This window comes from Electrophorus electricus, chromosome 2 (assembly GCF_041902795.1).
Source record: "Electrophorus electricus isolate QZ-2024a chromosome 2, ASM4190279v1, whole genome shotgun sequence".
Taxonomy (NCBI): domain Eukaryota; kingdom Metazoa; phylum Chordata; class Actinopteri; order Gymnotiformes; family Gymnotidae; genus Electrophorus; species Electrophorus electricus.
In genome coordinates, this window is record NC_137498.1 from 7,125,914 (window position 1) to 7,146,703 (window position 20,790).

The 20,790-nt window shown below is 39.4% G+C and overlaps 2 long non-coding RNA genes across 3 annotated transcripts in view; both read left to right on the plus strand.

The window, feature by feature from the left end:
* Positions 1-1,305: 1,305 nt before the first annotated feature.
* On the plus strand, positions 1,306-11,481 carry LOC145660023 (uncharacterized). Its single transcript, XR_014126241.1, has 3 exons — positions 1,306-1,523; positions 8,168-8,482; positions 11,212-11,481. It is a non-coding gene; the product is annotated as an uncharacterized LOC145660023 (long non-coding RNA).
* A 1,959-nt stretch (positions 11,482-13,440) lies between these two features.
* The window catches only part of LOC145660092 (uncharacterized), a 302,422-nt gene continuing 295,072 nt past the window's right edge, over positions 13,441-20,790 (plus strand). Inside the window, exons 1-3 of one of the 2 annotated variants that reach the window (XR_014126258.1) lie at positions 13,441-13,487; positions 13,606-13,638; positions 14,953-15,485. This is a non-coding gene — a long non-coding RNA (uncharacterized LOC145660092). The other variant, XR_014126257.1, reaches the window with a different exon arrangement.

Consider the following 20,790-nt stretch of genomic DNA (forward strand, 5'->3'; position numbering starts at 1 on the left):
GATATTGCACCAATTGCTGTGATTAGATCATCATAGTGAATCAACATACAAGACAACACACCGGGAATGCACATCTCGGGACAAGAATAGGACCTCTAGAAAGTTGGACTGGACATTAATTGCTTATTTTTTCACCTATTACATTTATTTTTCTTTTTAAATTGTTATTATTGTGGTGACCATTGTCAGCCAGAGGAGGATGGCCACCTTTTGAGTCTTGGTTCCTCTCAAAGTTTCTTCCTCTTGGGAGATTTTTCTAGTGACTGTTGCCCTTGGCTTGCTCACTGGGAGCTTGGACTTGGACATTTGTAAAGCTGTTTTGTGACAACATCTGTTGTAAAAAGCGTTATATAAATAAACTTTGATTTGAAAGAACTCCAAACTGATTTATAAATGAGTCACAGGTCAGTCAGAGAGTTTAGAGGTTAATGTATATTTGTCACATTGCCACATCTGTTTTAGAATTACATAGTTTCCATAACTTAAGTAATATGTGTATGAAACAATGACAAATATCACCAACATGCCTAATGTTATAACTGCCCCTGACTGGTGTGTTAGAGATTGCTATGATTGGTCTGTCAAAACAAATGAAGACCCATTCAGGTCTCACTGAAAAACTTTATTACCATTCAGATGCCTGAGTTTGTGTACAGTAAACACAGCACCACCCAGGGCCCAGGGCATGGCAAACATTGTGCCACCAGGGCAGAGGGGATGGTAAACACAGTGCCATGTAGGCCCAGGGCCTATTTTTAAAAAGTCCAATTTTCCTTCTATAAGATTGATGTATTTTTTATTGACTTACATAATTCATATGTTTAACCTGTGCATTATTGTACGGACCAAGAAAAGGCTTTTGATATGCAGAAGCTGAAAGCAACAATACATTTGTGGTGTGAGTAGAGTTCACATCTCTAGTGGTGGAGTGACATTCTTACAGAGTGAGGACCAGTTTTTTGGCCAACAAACACGTTACTCCTGCAAACAAATTCCACATCAAATTTGAAACTGAACAACACTACTCAAGATGAACATGTGCAATTAAAATTTACCCTGACTTATGTTTCATGCACTGCATTGTGTATAAAAATAATGTTCTGAAATTAAATAGTCCTTTAAACATCTGTTCAAACTTTTTGAAAGGCTCAGGTAGCCAGTTCTGTGGCTGCTGTAATTCCACATGCTGTTGTAACAGAGACAGTTGTGCCTAATGTCGCTAGAGAGAGAGAGAGAGAGAGAGAGAGAGAGAGAGAGAGAGAGAGAGCGCGAGCACGGGAGTCTGAGGGCAGAACTGTCACCCTTCTGCTTGCCTTCTCAACACTCCTTTTTCTTTGGTAACGCTGTACGGTGCTTTTTACTGTTTCCTTTACATATAAATACAGTGATGGTAGCCGTGTGACCTGGCTTGAAGTGGTCCAGGAGAGAATCAAGTCTTTCAGATTGTCCACACCAGTGTGTGTGTCACTCCATGTTAACTCCACGCATCGCGGTTACCCCGTAGCACCTGTTCTTCACTCCAGGTAAGAAGCGTTACACTGTTTTCATTAATAAGCCTTTGAAGTACTTTGGGTGTCGTATTGAAATGAACTGACCAAACAGCAGTGAGGGAGGTTATGTTGGGTCTCACCCCCTGAGCTTCTACAACGTGTCTCTATGACAAAGGACGGAGCCACTTAACTAAGAATGAGACCGTCCTCACTGACAATGTGAGAATATCTGATAGATCACTGACTGATAAAGAAGAAAGAGGACGTACCACATGACATCTTACAAAACCTACCGCATTTCTATATTTGGTGTGTGTGTGTGTTGTGGTTAGTTTGTCAGTTTCATTTGAATACACTTCCTCTCCACTATAAGTATTCTTGTGAAGTCATTCAGTAGACTGTATTGAAGAGTGTGTACGGTGTGTATCAGCAGTCCTGCTGTAGCTGTGTGTAACTCAGTAAGAATGCAGGTGTGTGTTTATCTGCTCCTTGTGCTCCACACTGCTGATGGTGTTACCTTCTCTCTACAGGTGTTGTCATCCTCATACATTAATTTACAAAAAGGTATTTATATCTCGGATAAGCAGAGAGCAGCAGCTCACCACTTACCCCAGATTCTGTCTATCGACCAAGACATGTTTGAAGTCCAAATTTTGCCTCTTTAGTTTAGAACAAAAGCTGTTAAATGCTAATGTTGCTAACAAACACTGGAGGTCAACAGCAACTTAAATATAGCCTTGGTAAATACAAACCCACAAACCTCTCTCCAGCCCGTCAAACCGCATCCAAGTGTTAATAAATGTCTCCCAGACTAGTCGGTGTGTCGTATAACTCACTGTGAACTAGACAAGTGAAGAAACACGTCACCGGGAAGCGACCTGGATGAGGTTTGAGGACATGTAGCTCGATATCTGACTTATTTACAAATCCTATTAGCTGTCGTTGCTGTTGGCTTCCAGTGTTTGTTAGCAGCTTTTGTTCTACAACAAAGGAGCAAAATATGGACTCCAAACATGTCTTGTCCACCCGGATTAAGGGAGAATAAAGTAAATTTGCTTCTTCGCCGATTTGTCCCGTTAAGTGGCACTGAAATCTGCGCTGTGGTTCGGTCCGGTAGAGAGGAACCGCTGCTAATTACTTACTTCAGACCAGCATAAGGTAGGAATTGTAGGGACATTAGTAAGACTGATGAAATTAAGAAACAGTGTACAGAATATTGTGACTCTTACAGGAATCATTTTGCTCTTTTTTACATCTACATCTCTAAGTAGAAATCCTATCTCTAAGTAAAACTCTATCATCTGTTGGAAAGTGAAATAAATATGAAAACAAAAAAAAATTAGCAAAGCATTAGTCATTAGATTAGAACATATTATTCTATCACTGATCAAACTGCTTTCATCAAAGGGGACACTCAGCCATTAACATGGTAGACTACTTAACCTAATACTGTGACGGTGGCAGTTCAGAGGAAGTGAGAGGCAAGGTTGCACCAAAGTGCTCTTTATTTTCCACTCAATATGTGACGATACCACCAGTAACGACAAACACTACTCTGTTCCAATAGTCCTTGTAGCGATGTACACGTTGGGAGTGAGCAGTCCGACTGGCCACTAATGTGCAGCGCTTTCTCTCGGGACCTGTGAGTTTAAATGGAGAGAATGAACAAGGAACAGGTGAAGGTGATTAGTAGGCAGGAGACTGGGAATGAGGCAGGTGTTTAGTGTGATCCCTAGCAGGAGTGGGCGTGTCCCTCCCTCTGGCTGCCCGGCCAACCATGACAAATACGTCACACCTCACTCCACATATTAGAAACTGCTATGCAGAGAAGGCCTTCAATAAAGTAAATGGAAGTTTTTCTCCTCACATTTTATCTTTAACACCACACCTAAGGCCACAGTCAGTACTAATGTAATAACATCATGTAAAAACACGGTATTTGATCCAAATCCCACTGCAAATGATAAATCCAGCTTTAAGGTTTTCTTATGTATCCACACTAGCAAAGTCTTGGTTGTCTGAGTTACTTGTAGACTTTCTGCTGTCATATTTGTTGTTGTGCTGTCATCTGTGCACATTACCAGTAACGTTTAGTTCAGTGATGGTCAAATACTCCTTTAATTGTAACAAATATCTTGTGCAGTTCAAGTAAGAATTTCTCAGGTTTTTAACACACATGCTTCTTTGTTTTGGTTTTTCTGTTTCGACCCCTCGTTTGGTTTTCCTGTCACTATTTTCATCTTTGTCTAGTTTGCATTCGTTAGTCTTTGTATAAATATCCCTTGTTTTAGCGTCTTGGCTGTGGGTCTTTGAATGTGCGCTCTCTCGTCCTCCCGTGAGTTTATTGTTGTTTGGTAACGTTATTAGCCTGCTCGTTATTCTAGTGTTTACTGTTTAACTTCCTTCTTGGTAATGATGTGCAGACGAAGTCCTGTGAAGCGTTTGAGGTTCTTCCTTATTCTACTGCTGAAGGATTCGAAGCGTTGGAGCATTGAAAGCTGGTGACAAAACAGCGACACCTGGTGCTTTTCAGAAATTATAGCAGCCATAGATTCAAAACTGCGCAGCATTATAAACAATACAACACTGCACCGCCTTCATATGTCATAAAAAAATGGATGATCAGTAATGATGTTTAGTAATTAAATTCTGAAATAAATTGTGTAAAATCATTGTTTCCCTTTTATGTAAAAACAACAGGTTGGCGTTATGAAACGTTTACTCTCACTTTTACCTTCTATAATTAGCACATTTCCAATTTTTTTTAGTAAAAAGATAAAGCTTCCAAGTTATAGGACAGTGCCAAACTTATGAAACAGTCTCACCCTCATCCTGTGCTTCAGTGACGTCTGAAGCTTTGACCATCATTAGTCACGTGTTAGTAACTTTAGTGGTAATATTAATGGTAATATTAACTTTAGTGGTAATAGTAACTGATACAGGCTTCGGTAAACAGTGTGATACGAGCTTTGATGCCTTAGTATTAAATGTTACATCATAATTTTATTGTTTCTGCACAGTTCCTGTATCGTTTTTCTCCCTTTTTGGTGTTCCATTTAATCAGTGTTTAGTTTGCACCATTTTGTTAATTTTGCCGTTGTGTCCAGCTGTTTTGCAAATAAAGAACTTTCGTTTACACATGTGCATCAAGTCCTGTCTGCCTCCGCATTACATTATCGTTCTGAAAACTGCACAGTGTGCAGATCATTAATGTAGGTGGACCAGCTGGATCAAAATCACTAATGTGTTCTTATTTTAGCTTTTTGATTTGAAACATCTAAAATAAGAAGCAAGGCTTTGCTATGGCAAGTTGCAAATGGGCGTAAACAAAGAGTCATAAAAGTTGATTTAGTCAATGTTGATGTCAGTTTGACATTACAAGTGACATATTTGGAGCTTGTTACTGTAATTATTTACCCCTGTCCCACTTACCTACAACCAAAGGCAGAGGTGCAGGCAAAGGTTTAATGCACATAAAACTACAAAATGTATCTGATTCCAAATTATGCCTGTAATTATAATTTATATTCTGAAGAGAATGCTCTACTGCATTGTCTAGCATGTGTTATGAGAATATGCATAACCACCTTTCTATAATTCCTCAGTCTTAATACATCCTGCTTTGTCAGTGGTTCTGTCAACCTAACATAGGGTTTGATCTACTAAACTTACAGTGCAGAGATTGGATACTTTACAGGAAACTGGTGTCAGCAGTCTAAATATATAGAAAAATATAGCTGGCTCTTCACTCAGCCTCAATCCACCAGTGCAGAGAATTTTGACTACAGTTTTGGACTTCCTCTCTCTTAATAAATTATCAAGTGATTAACATCATCTGCGAGTGTCTGGACTCCATCAGTCTCATTACAAATACTACACGGAGAGCCGAGCTTCATGAGTTCAATGTAGCAAAGAGTTCATAAGCATAACAGAAGAGAAGTAGATACACAATAGAATAGAATAGATATTATAATGAAACCAATTAGAATAAAATAGATATTATAATGAAACCAATTAGAATAAAATAGATATTATAATGAAACTCTGTAAATAAGTTACAGAAATGTGGCACAGAAAATACTTTCTAAATGTTACCTAACTGCTAGATGGATTGAGAGAAAGACAACATGAACATTAAAGAAGGTGAAGTGGGTGACCAGGAACAGTAGAGCATGTCTGCTGGGGCTTCCAGGCAGAAAAAAGAGAGAGAGAAGGAGAGACAGAAAGAGAATGTGACTGAGAGAGAGTATGACAGAGAGAGAGAGAGAGAGCACAAGCCCAAGGGAGAGAGTTCTCCAAATGTACGTCTTCAGTCCACCAGCTCTGCTCCAGCTCCACTCTCAGCTCTGCTCCAGCATTAACTCCGTATGGTTCAGAATTTCTTTATTCTTATCTTGATTGATCAACAGCAGAGTTTGTCCAACACTGACCAATCAAAGAGTGACCACATACGAGCAGCATCCCTGTCATAGCACATCCGAGAGGAACCCACAGCTGGTAGAGTGATTTACTGTCCTGAATAACAATTGATGAAGAACAATATCTCTGTAAGAGACCACAGATGACCACAACAGTTGGGGCAAACAAGAACAAGACTTTATAGTAGAGAGTTTGGCCTACACATATGAATATGTTATGATTTTCTTGGTTGAAATGACATAGTATGCCATGACAAATGATGTTGTAGCTCAGTCTCTCTGTGTACACACATCTCAGCTACCTGTATGAGGGCATTATGGAATTTGTAGTTCATGAAGCATTTATGTACAAAGTCTTGTAATTTTGCTCTTTTTTTATCTTAATTTTGTAGCTGGTTGGGTTGAGGCTTTAAATGAGAATTTTCTGGAATGTCTATGGAAATACTGACCAATATGCTTCCAGATCCAAGACTGTTGAATAAATGTGTGATCACTGTTCTCCCTCTGACATATGCTGCCTGCTAAGGCATCTTATTTAGGTTCAATTTAAAGGCAGCATCAGACACTAAATCTGCAGTATAAATAATCTTTCACACCGAACACAAGAAAAATCTGCCTGGTGAAAAACCTCATTCACTTGAAGGGGCAAGAGCTTTACTTGCTTCTTTCTGAAAGAAAAGCAGCTGCTATTATTATACTAATTATTAGAACAATGTCACAAGTAGTGTTAGCTGTTTTCTGAAGGACTACGTTCCCCAAAATTACACGATACCAAGACCGCCCATAATCCCCTCATTTTGCTCCACCCATGTGAAAACATGAGCAAGGTGGCAGTTAGATGTGACCGACGCTTAAGTCTTCATACATGATGGGATTGGAAATCTAATTAGAATGGGAATCTAACTGGATCATTTCTGTTACTCAGACCTTTGCCTGTACAGACAACACCAGACCCCTCACTAGACACACAGGCAAACTCAGTGAGATCAGGTGGAAAACTGAACAAACATCAGCACTTCAAGAATCTGTAGCATTTGTTGTATGTGCCACTTGATTGCTGAGCAGGACGCACAGACTCCTTCGACTTTGACACACATTTATTGATACTTAACGCTTACGATGACGGCACTCGCACAACCTATACGGATAACACGAATACACGTAACACTGCAGGAACACTAATGACGGCAACATGAACATATACGTTTAGCATGAATACACGTAGGACTAGCAACACAAACAATGACCAACACTAATGCACACACCAACAGGGGTTTAAATACACACAGACACACACAACATTAAACCAGGGGCAGGTGTGTGCCATCATGGGGGCGTGGTTACAAAACAAAAAATCACTTCAACTGCACTCAGTGGGCCGTACTGCATATAGCGACTGGTCTGTATCAATAACTACTGTACTACATAAAACGAAAAATCTATCCAGCGGCAGGATCTGCAGTTCTACTTCTGTCTGTTTCTAGTTACATCTTCTGTTTGTATTTGTATTTCATGCCTGTAGTTAATGACTCTTGTCTTCTGTCCTGTTTAGGTTCTAGTCAGTTATATACCCATATTACACACGACTTGTTTAGTTTCCTTATTTAGTTACTACTGTTCTCATTTGCTCTAGAGAGAGGGGGAGAAAGAGAAAGAGGGAGAGAGAGGGGAGGAGAGAAAGAGGGAGGGAGGGAGAAAGAAAGAGGGAGAGAGAGAGGGGGAGAGAAAGAAAGGGAGTGAGAGAAAGAAGGAGGGAGGGAGAGAGAGGGGGAGAAGGAGAGAGAAAAGGAGGGAGGGGAGGAAGGCAGAGAGGGAGGGAGAGAGAGAGAGAGAAAGGAAGAAATAGAGAGAGAATGAGGGATGGAGAGAGAAGGAGAGAAGGAGGGAGGGAGGGAGCGAGGGTGGGCAGAGGGGGAGAGAGAGAAGGAGGGAGGGAGAGAGACAATATATAATCAGACATTTACATCTTATAACTTGATGGTCATGCATCCATCATACCAACATCTATCGGGAAATCTCTTAGTGATTTCCAGTACCATCATCAGTTGGCTGGTACCATCAGTATCATCAGGTGACTGGACCTGGAGCAATTAAGTATGCTATATATAATAATAATGGAGTATGTGATATATAATAATAATTAAGTATGTCATATATAATAATAATAACGGAGTATGTCATATGTAATAATAACCATTTTACATGTACATGTGCGGCCATGTTTAATAGTGAAGGCCTTTATCTCGTGTGTTTCTGCAGGCTGCAGTTTGGCAGAGAATCAGAAGACAGACGACGTCACTGCATACACAGGAGACTCAGTACTGCTGCCCTGCTCCTGTACTGACCCACATGCCAAACCTAAGAGTTTCACCTGGAGGAAACACAACACAAACAGAAACTCATGGGACGTGATCACCAGTGAGAGTGAACAGTACAGAAACAGAGTTCAGATGGGTACTGCTCACTCTCCAGGAAATCTCTCTCTACTCATATCACACCTGACTGAAGAGGATAAGGGATACTACAGGTGTTATCTTAACCAGTACTATAAAGACATCAGTCTCACCGTTAAAGGTAAAACACTGTATTTGATCCAAATCCAACTGCAAATGATAAATCCAGCTTTAAGGTTTTCTTATGTATCCACACTAGCAAAGTCTTGGTTGTCTGAGTTACTTGTAGACTTTCTGCTGTCATATTTGTTGTTGTGCTGTCATCTGTGCACATTACCAGTAACGTTTAGTTCAGTGATGGTCAAATACTCCTTTAATTGTAACAAATATCTTGTGCAGTTCAAGTAAGAATTTCTCAGGTTTTTAACACACATGCTTCTTTGTTTTGGTTTTTCTGTTCCGACCCCTCGTTTGGTTTTCCTGTCACTGTTTTCATCTTTGTCTAGTTTGCATTCGTTAATCTTTGTATAAATATCCCTTGTTTTATCGTCTTGGCTGTGGGTCTTTGAATGTGCGCTCTCTCGTCCTCCCGTGAGATTATTGTTGTTTGGTAACGTTATTAGCCTGCTCGTTATTCTAGTGTTTACTGTTTAACTTCCTTCTTGGTAATGATGTGCAGACGAAGTCCTGTGAAGCGTTTGAGGTTCTTCCTTATTGTACTGCTAAAGGATTCGAAGCTTTGGAGCGTTGAAAGCTGGTGACAAAACAGCGACACCTGGTGGTGTTCAGAAATGATAGCAGCTATAGATTCAAAACTGCGCAGCACTATAAACAATACAACACTGCACCGCCTTCATATGCCATTAAAAAATTGATGATCAGTAATGATGTTTAGTAATTAAATTCTGCAATAATTTGTGTAAAATCATTGTTTCCCTTTTATGTAAAAACAACAGGTTGGCGTTATGAAACGTTTACTCTCACTATTGACTTCTATAATTAGCACATTTCCAATTTTTTAGTAAAGACATAAGCTTCCACGTTATAGGACAGTGCCAAACTTATGATACAGTCTCACCCTCATCCTGTGCTTCAGTGACGTCTGAAGCTTCGACCATCATTAGTCACGTGTTGTTAGTAACTTTAGTGGTAATATTAATGGTAATATTAACTTTAGTGGTAATAGTAACTGATACAAGCTTTGGTACACTGTGTGATACGAGCTTCGATGCCTTAGTATCAAATGTTCCATCACAATTTTATTGTTTCTGCACAGTTCCTGTATCGTTTTTCTCCCTTTTTGGTGTTCCATTTAGTCAGTGTTTAGTTTGCACCATTTTGTTAATTTTGCCGTTGTGTCCAGCTGTTTTGCAAATAAAGAACTTTCGTTTACACATGTGCATCAAGTCCTGTCTGCCTCCGCATTACATTATCGTTCTGAAAACTGCACAGTGTGCAGCTCATTAATGTTGGTGGACCAGCTGGATCAAAATCACTAATGTGTTCTTATTTTAGATTTTTGATTTAAAACTTCTAAAATAAGAAGCAAGGCTTTGCTATGGCAAGTTGCAAATGGGCGTAAACAAACAGTCATAAAAGTTGATTTAGTCAATGTTGATGTCAGCATGACATTACAAGTGACATATTTGGAGCTTGTTACTGTAATTATTTACCCCTGTCCCACTTACCTACAACCAAAGGCAGAGGTGCCGGCAAAGGGTTAATGCACATAAAACTACAAAATGTATCTGATTCCAAATTATGCCTGTAATTACAATTTATATTCTGAAGAGAATGAGAATACTCTACTGCATTGTCTAGCATGTGTTATGAGAATATGCATAACCACCTTTCTAAAATTCCTGTCTTAATACATCCTGCTTTGTCAGCGGTTCAGCCAGCCTAACATAGGGTTTGATCTACTAAACATATAGTGCAGAGATTGGATATTTTACAGGAAACTCGTGTCAGCACTCTAAATATATAGAAAAATATAGCTGGCTCTTCACTCAGCCTCAATCTACCAGTGTAGAGAATTTTGACTACACCTTTGGATTTCCCCTCTCTTAATAAATTGCAGCATCTGCAGGATCTGCAGTTCTACTTCTGTCTGTTTCTAGTTACATCGTCTGTTTGTATGTGTATTTCATGCCTGTAGTTAATGACTCTTGTCTTCTGTCCTGTTTAGGTTCTAGTCAGTTATATACCCATATTACACACAACTTGTTTAGTTTCCTTATTTAGTTACTACTGTTCTCATTTGCTCTAGAGAGAGGGGGAGAAAGAGAAAGAGGGAGAGAGAGATGGGGGAGAGAAAGAAAGGGAGTGAGAGAAAGAAGGAGGGAGGGAGAGAGAGGGGAAGAAGGAGAGAGAAAAGGAGGGAGGGGAGGAAGGCAGAGAGGGAGGGAGGGAGAGAGAGAGAAAGGAAGAAATAGAGAGAGAATGAGGGATGGAGAGAGAAGGAGAGAAGGAGGGAGGGAGGGAGCGAGGGTGGGCAGAGGGGGAGAGAGAGAAGGAGGGAGGGAGAGAGACAATATATAATCAATATAATCAAACATTTACATCTTATAATTTGATGGTCATGCATCCATCATACCAACATCTATTGGGAAATCTCTTAGTGATTTCCAGTACCATCATCAGTTGGCTGGTACCATCAGTACCATCAGGTGACTGGACCTGGAGAAATTAAGTATGTCATATATAATAATAATGGAGTATGTGATATATAATAATAATTAAGTATGTCATATATAATAATAATAATGGAGTATGTGATATATAATAATAATTAAGTATGTCATATATAATAATAATAACGGAGTATGTCATGTGTAATAATAACCATTTTACATGTACATGTGCGGCCATGTTTAATAGTGAAGGCCTTTATCCCGTGTGTTTCTGCAGGCTGCAGTTTGGCAGAGAATCAGAAGACAGACTACATCACTGCATACACAGGAGACTCAGTACTGCTGCCCTGCTCCTGTACTGAACCACACGCCAAACCTGAGCGTTTTACCTGGGAGAAACACAACACAAACAGAAACTCATGGGACATGATCACCAGTGAGAGTGAACAGTACAGAAACAGAGATCAGCTGGGTACTGCTCACTCTCCAGGAAATCTCTCTCTACTCATATCACACCTGACTGAAGAGGATGAGGGATACTACAGGTGTTATCTTAACCAGTACTATAAAGACATCAGACTCACCATTAAAGGTAAAACACTGTTTTTGATCCAAATCCAACTGCAAATGATAAATCCAGCTTTAAGGTTTTCTTATGTATCCACACTAGCAAAGTCTTGGTTGTCTGAGTTACTTGTAGACTTTCTGCTGTCATATTTGTTGTTGTGCTATCATCTGTGCACATTACCAGTAGCGTTTAGTTCAGTGATGGTCAAATACTCCTCTTGTACTTTAAAAATACTTGACTGGGATTTAAATCATGACTTAATCTTCTGGAAACAATCCATAATGTCACTGACCCTCATTTTGACTTTCATGTTATTTCTAAAGTGCATAGGTGGACTATGACAGTATCAATAAACTGCCAGTGTAAAATTATTTCCCAGCCACACTACATCGTATGCACCCAAAGTGACAGAAATGTCATGTTTTTGATTCATTGCTTAGTACTAGATGTGTTCAGTTGTCCAAAGAACTATTTTATCTATTTTACCTCATATTGACATTTTGATTAAATTGTCATGTGTCCTAACTATGACCATCCACAAACAGTAAGTAGGAACCGTGTGAACTGAAACCTCAAACTACTGTGGTTGGGGAAATACTGCTTTGCACTGGCACTTTGATATTGTCATAGTCAGGACATACAATTTTGATGTAAAATGTTTTACTTCACAATACTTCACAAAATGACAGAAATCCACTGTTTTTGACTTATCACCTTGTACAAGATGTGCTCCCAGTTGTCCAAATACATGTTTTACCTAAAAATTTTATTTTTTTATACACTTTCATGAGTCCAAAATCATGTCTCCTAAGAAAGTACCAGCATAAAACTGTTTCTCAGTCACACTAGTTTGACAAAGGCTATACCCAAAATGATAGAAGTGATCTGTTTTTGGTTCCTTACCTAGTACTAGATGTTTTCCCAATTGTCCAAAGACACATTTTACCTGAAAATGGCATTTTTCTTCATGTGTCCTGACTATGACACTGTCAATAAAGTAATAAACTGTATTTCCCAACCACAGAAGTCTAATTACAGGCTATATACCTAAATTGACAGCTTTTTGATCAACATATAAAACAAATTTAAAATATATATTTTAAATACTTTTAATACTTCATTGGGAATTTTATTTTGACATAGTTTGATTTGTTTTGTGGCCGTATCACGATGCTCAAGAGGGATAATTCCATTTCATTAGTGCTAACTCTAATATAACATCATTACTTGGAAAGTCAAGGCTTCATTATAATTAGATTTAAACAACTTTTAAACATGCACTGATGAGCTTGTTCACCTGCCCCCCAGTCAGGCACAATCACATGTCTACTAGTGTCACGAATGTAAACCACCCTGAATGTTCCTATACACATTTATAATGGGTCAGTACTGTAGCCAAACTTGCAAACACAAGTAGTACTAAAGCAGTACACCATCTTATGCTAACAAACACATCTCCCTCTCCAGGAATCTCAACAACAGAATTTACATCAAGATTTGATGTCAAAACAAGTGCAAAGGCTCCAGCTGATGCTTCCACTACTGACAGTGCAAAGACTCTGACTGACGGTAACATGTATTTACTGCATATCAACATGGTCTCCTAATATCTTAAAAAGCAATTAAAATGCTTGCTGTGTAAAAACACAAACACTAACACGCACACAAATACACATAACATTTGTATAACGTTTGCCTTCAGATGTCCAAAACCCTGCTGGTGATCGATTATATATCCTCATGACTACTGCTGTGGGAGCTGTCCTCCTCCTGCTGCTGGGTCTCGTGGGGGTCTTGTGCAGGAGATACAAAGGTACACATACACATACACACACACACACACACACACACGCACACACACACACACATATGCATGCATACAAGTTGTGGGTCACACTGTCTGGTTTTCTAATGTAGTCCACAGACATGGACAAATGAGGCTAAGAAAGGGGCAAACAGAAGAGAAGAGAGAGCAGGAGACACAGGTGAATGCTCACATACCATCCACTGTAACATAAGAAAAACAACCTCCACATCATTACTGGCACACATCCTTCAAGGTCAAATCTTCCATGGTGTGTGTGTGTGTGTGTGTGTTTACAGGATTGTTCTGCTGTGCTTTGTTCACCTGTTCAGGTGAGTGCTACTTTGTATCTGAATACTGAGGGGGGTTCAGATGATACAATACAATATAGTTAAAATAAAGGATCACATATATCACATACAGCACTTTTTTAATGTTTCTTTTTGTTTGTTTGTTTGTTTTTTTTAATAAGGAAAACCATCTTTGGGAAACACAGGTTGTGAAGTTCAGGTTTTGTTGAAGCAGTACCAAATACCTGAGCAGTTTTATACAGATAGTGTGTGGGGTTCCCTAGTTGTGTGGGGTCCATGTTGAGTTTCTGATACAAAGCAGCTCTTGATACACTGATGAACATTTTTGATGATGGCTGTTGTGATCTCTAGTTTGAAATCAGTGGAGATGGTGGTGTGTAGGAAGCTCAGACTCCACATCACTTACTGTACTGAGTTACAAAGGGAGATGGACAGTTGTCTTATTTCAGAAATGTATCATCCATCTCTACTGCTTTTTGCATGTTGACCTCCAAGTCGTTTTCAGTGCACCACAAAGCCAGACGAGCCACTTGACTCCACTAGCAGTCCCGTCAGTGTTGCTAACGGGTCCTGTTAGGGTCATTTGCTTGATGATAGCTGGAGATGCACTTGTTGGTGTAGCATCAGAAGAGGAGGACTGAGAGTGTCCAGCCTTGAGGAACCCCAGTGCTGATGGATAGGGGCTCTGACAGATAAGGTTCCAGGCACACAAGCTACTTTCTATCTGACAGGTAGTTGAAAATACCCTGACAGACACAGGGTTCCACTCTCAGTTGTGTTGAAAGCAGAGCTGAAGTCTACAAACATGACTCTGTCATAGGATCCTAGAAGGTCCAGATGAGTACAGACATAGTGTTGATTGTGACTGTGCATAGTGCAGATTGCTCTGTAAAACTATATCAGTCCAAGGAAGTGGGAGTGATAGACTTGACGTAAGACAGAACCAGCTTCTCGAAGCATTTCATGACTACTGATGTTAAAGCGTCTGACCTGTAGGTATTAAGGCGGGTTATATTGTCCTTCTTTGGACAAGGATTATTTACCACTAAATTCTACCTGTGTTTCACTTCACCTGTGCCCTTATGGAGCACAGCTCTTATCACTGCATTCATATGAAAACGGAGACATCTTCTGGACATGTACCAGTGATTTCACACCACATATAGGATATTGTTGTTGCCCTTTGCATGATGGTCACAGGTGCATAAAGGTTATTGGTGCATTTCAATTGTGCATTTGTGTGCATGTATAGACTCCTATATACAGTATTTTTGTGAAAGTGTGTTTTAGTGTTTACACAAGTTTGTCTAATTTCCCATTTCTGTGTTTCTACAGGAAGATTCAAGTGTCCTAAATGCAATTGTAAATCCAGAAGTGAAATGCAAAACAGCAAAAGAACAGGTGTGCATCATACTGAATGTGTGTTTTGTAAACATGTGTGTTATGTAATAATTGTTAATGTGTTATTCCTACAGGATGATGTCACTTACTCCACTCTAGTATACAGTCAGAAAACCAAACCAGCGTCCACTCCAATGGATAATGCAGATTATACAGAATATGCCAGCATCAAATTAAATTCAAATTAAGCACACACACACACACACACACACACACAAATGCAATCAAGCAAATGGACAAAAAACAAACATACAAAAACATGTATGGTAGCCATTAAATATCAAGTATTTTATTTGTTTCATCACTGTAAATGCCTCATTAGGGGTTAATCGGCTGAAAGGTAATTTTAATACTGTGAATTGTTAGCTTTTTTGCATGTAATTTATTTAGTGGTAGTGCTTTTGGCTTTAATGAAATAAAAAATGATGTGTAAATGTTCACGGTACGGCCCCTCCTCCCAGATGTGTGTGTGTTCATGCATATGACCATGCCCTCCCCGTGTTTCACGCCTGCTCCTTGTTTTGTGTCGTTACTGTGCGTGTATATAACTTTACTGTTTAGTAGTGTATGTTGTCGGTGATTGACCATGTATTAGCCTATGTGCTACATTGTCTGTTGTCTGGTGTTAATAAACGTAACTTTTGTCGGCTCGTTCATGCGTCCTGCCTAGCCTCCTACCTAGAGTTGTATAGCCTGCACTGTATAGTTGAACAACTGTTCAATTAATTTTTATTTTGGTTCAATTAAAATTCAGTTATATTACATTGTAAAGCTATAAATGAGACACTGCAGTTCCTGAGGCGTTTTAATAAAACTATAAATGAGTACACTGCAACTTAACAGAAAATAAGACAAATTAAAAATAAATGTCAACAAGCAACACTTGGAATATATATATATATATATATATATATATATATATATATATATATATATATATATATATATATAGTTGTGTTTGAAATAATAGCAGTCCAACATGACTAATCATATCAATCACTGTTTTTGGTAGAAATTATATTACTGCATGGTAAATAATTTACCAGTAGGTGTAGCAGAGTCATAGAAAACCATCAGACCCAACATTCATGATATGCATGCTCCTGAGGTTGTGTAATTGAATAATTAATTGAAACAGGTGTGTTCAAAATAATAATGGAGTGGAGTTCAATTAGTGAGGTCATTCCTTCTGTCATTCCTTCTGTGAAAAAACAGATGTCAATCAGGTGGCCTTTATTTAAAGATGAAGCCAACACATGTACATGCATTTCTCTCTGAAAATCTGAGAAAAATGGGTCGTTCCAGACATTGTTCAGAAGAACAGCGTACTTTGATTAAAACTTTGATTGGAGAGGGGAAAACATATAAAGAAGTGAAAATGATATAAAGAAAATGATAGGCTGCTCAGCTAAAATGATCCCCAATGCCCCAATTAAAATAGAAAACAAAACCAGAGAGATGTGGAAGAAAACGGAAGAATACCATTTGAATGGATTGAAGAATAGCCAGTATGGCAAAGACTCAGCCAATGATCAGCTCCAGGGTGATCAAAGACAGTCTGAAGTTACCTGTGAGTACTGTGACAATTAGAAGACGCCTGTGTGAAGCTAATCTATCAGCAAGAAGCCCCCGCAAAGTCCCACTGTTAAAAAAAAGACGTGCTGAAGAGGTTACAATTTGCCAAAGAACACATGGACTGGCCTAAAGAGAAATGAAGAAACGTTTTGTGGACTGATGAAAGTAAGATTGTTCTTTTTGGATCCAAGAGCCGCAGACAGTTTGTCAGATGACCCCCAAACACTGAATTCCATCCACAGTACACTCTGAAGACAGTGAAGCATGGTGGTGCAGGCATCATGATATGGGGATGTTTCTCTTATTATGGTGTCGGGCCTATTTATCGCATACCAGGCATCATGGATCAGTTTGCATATATCAAAATACTTGAAGAGGTCATGTTGCCTTATGCTGAAGAGGAAATGCCCTTGAAATGGATGTTTCAACAAGACAACGACCCCAAACACACCAGTCAGCGAGCAGCATCTTGGTTTCAGACCAACAAAATTAAAGTTACGGAGTGGCCAGCCCAATCCCCGGACTTTAATCCGATAGAAAACTTGAGGGGGGACATCAAAAATTCTGTTTCTGAGGCAAAACCAAGAAATGGAGAGGAACTGTGGAAAGTTGTCAAAGCATCCTGGGCTGGAATACCTGTTTACATCTGCCAGAAGTTGGTCGACTCCATGCAACACAGATGTGAAGCAGTTCTCAGAAACAGTAGTTATACAACTAAATATTAGTTTAGTGATGCACAACAATGCTAAATCCTAAAGATTTTTCAGTTTATACAGTAAATATTTGAGTTTGTGAAGAAAAAATGCTAAATGATTACACGACATCCACTTATTTATTTGAATAGAAGAAGTCAGATGTTGCAACTGACCCCAACCCTGGGGACGGTCTCAGCCCAGATCAGGGACGGTTGCAGCATGTTACATATACATTATTTTTACGTTTGCTTTTTGCCTCATCTTAACTGATCCCTTGGCTGCAGGCTTCTCCCTTTTTTTAGGAAGTGGGAATAAGGTTGGTGTGAGAGACGGTGAAGTCCAGGTCCAGTGGCCCTGACTATATATGAGACTCTTCCCAGAATACTGAAGGGAACTCCTCAGAATACTGAAGGCCTCCTCCTCACTTTTGGTGTAGCCTACTGAAAACAAAGTGAACACAATGTCTGCTTTTATATGATTTATTCACTTAGTCACGTTATGCCACCCCCCGCACGCAGGTATAAGAAAATACAAATATTTTGTTTGTTGTGACAGCCCAAGTGCCGCAAGGCAAGGCGCAGGAAGCACAGACGTCTCTTGACGAAGACATGCATTTACTAAACGACCATTAACACCAACCTGAGCACGAACAAAGACCCACAAACACTCCAGTGACAGATGGGTTTAAATACGTTCATAAATGATGCATGTACAAAGGGGCAGGTGTGCTGGACTGAACTAACAGCACTTAGGTAGTCATTGTGGGTCCGTCCCACTGGGCCGCCACATCTCTGTGACAACAGACCAAGCCAACTTAAGTAAGAATGATGACATTCTCACTTATGATGTGAGACTGTTAAGGAAGAAAGAGGACACACCAAATGACTTTTAAAAACTTATAAAACCCTACTGCCTCCCTATATTTGTTGTGTGTGCTGGGGATAGAAGTTTGTCAAAGCTTCATTTGAATACACTTCATCTCCACTGTAACTGTAGTTGTCAGAACATTCAGTAGACTGTATTGAAGAGTGTGTACGGTGTGTATCAGCAGTCCTGCTGTAGCCGTGTGTAGTGTGTGGAACTCACTAAGAATGCAGAAGTGTGTGTTTATCTGCTCCTTGCTGCTGATGGTGAGTGTGACTTTCTCTCTACTTCTGTAGATCATCAAATATCTACTCAGTAGCTACTTTATAAGAAACATTGGAAACATCTAATAGGAGTCCAGTTAGAGACGACATCTCATATATTTCTGATAACGTATAAGAGGCACTCCATGTTATCTGAATATATAAGGTAGAGTTTGAACACTTACGATTTGCTTTTTAGACTGCCATCAGTCGTAAATCTTGAAATCAATGTATTATTGTGGTGCAGTTAAATCTCATGCATATCAGCTGCAGCAATCAGGCTAGAGTATAATAGAGCGAAGTACGCAATCGTTATACTGTGATGGAGTAAATCTTACTCTCAACAATCCCTCTACTAGTTAAAGGAAGTAACAGTATAGTATAACTTACAAGTATGTAAAAGATAATTAGGCTTTCTGCATATAATAATGTGCTTAAAGCAATTCACTGTGTGCTTGAGATAGTTAAGCCATGTCAAAAAGAAAATCAATGTTGAATTTTTAATTTGAAACACACATGTGCTGACGACATTGATAGTGAAGGACTTCAACTGGTGTAGCTGAAGGCTGTACACTGGAACATCACAGGATCACAGAGATCACTGTATACGCAGGAGATCCAGTACTGCTGCCCTGTTCCTGCACTGATATACACACCAGAGCTGAGAGCTTCACCTGGTATAAATACAACACAAACAGAAAAACATGGGAAGTGATCTCCAGTGAGAGTGAACAGTACAGAAACAGAGTTCATACTTATAACTGACTACACTTTTCTATTCTTGCAGAGGCTCCATATAAACCTGTAAATCTTACTCCAGTGGACTCTGACACATCAAGTCCAACAGCTTCAACTAAACCTACTACTACAATGACGTCTCCAAATGGTTATAAGTTATTAATTTCATCAACTACTACTGATGGTAAGATTAATTTTTTTAATAGTATTCTCCAATCAACACCATAAAATGATTCCCCACTAAATACTACTACTACTAACAGTAATAATAGTAAGTGACATCAACAATATTTCTTAATGCAGGTCACTTCATATAGGATACTGTAAGGGTTGGCACCAGGCCAAGGCCCCTCCGGCCACCAGAGGGAGGCCTCAAGTCAACCACACCACTAATCAGGTTTAACACCCAACAGCTGGGTTAGACCTAATAAAAGCCCCATGACCCAGTCATTCAGTGCTGGTTGTTTACTAAATATTTGAGCCAAGCTCCTAGCTGGTAACTTCAGGTATTGAGGTCTGTGAGCCTTCCTGCTACACCTCACTTCTTATCTGTGAGGGTGTTTGTGTTTTTACACCTCCCCTCTCCAGTTTTCCCTCTCGAGTCTGTCTCTCTCCCAAGGCTTCCCTTAGCCATTCAAGTTGTTCCCTGTTTTCTGGTCTTGTTTGGGAAATTTTAGTTTGGTTTTCCTCAGTGCATTGGGGTTGCCATTTCTTCCCGTTACGTCCTTTGTTCTTCCTTTTTCCATGCTCGGCATGGTGTTTAGTTTTTTCCCTTTTGTTTTATCTGATCCAAGATCTAACTGTCTTGCACAGGGGCCCATCCTTGTTAGAGTGTGGTTGCTCACCCAGTAGGCTATTGGTGTCATCACTTAGCTGACCTGGGTTCAAGCCTGCTTTACATATTGTGGGGTTTCATAAATTAAATGAATGCTAAGCTTACACTAATAGAGAATAATGTGCAGAATGGAATAGGACTAATGCTTGAATTAATAAAAATATTTACTGTATGTCCAGACATAAAAGGAAATGCCCTAGACATGCATATGTGTGATTATGCAAGAAGACGTGTACGAGACGGTCAAACAGAGGTGATGGCTGAGATGGAAAAACACAAAAGCAGAAGTGGTGCAAGGTGAGAAAAACTATAAGTCTGTCTGTTGCAAAGTTATGCTTTAGATCTCACTCGCACTGCATTGTGAAGTGACATCTCCAGAGCTCTGCATTAATAAAAGGCCACAGGGTAACGCACTGGTTCCTGTCTCTTCTTTCCTGCATCAACTTGACACGACAATATACGTTCTTGAATGGTGGCAGGTTATGGTGAAACTGATGAAGACACTGAAGAGCCATATGAGGATGTCACCACAGATGCTTCAACAGATGATGAATTCTAGACTCCATCCTGTCCACTGCATTTACCACATTAATTTCAAATCTGTATGCCTATATAATACATGTAATGACATTTTTATCCTTGTCTCTTTGTAGCTAGGTTGTTTGGTTGGGTGTTCTTTATAGGCTATAAGAAAATTAAAAAATGTATGCTAACCTTATTTCTTTTCAGCAGTAATTAACCTTTGTGAAGATGTGATCAAAACATTGTGTTATAAAGCACATATTGGAATAACCCCTGTAAA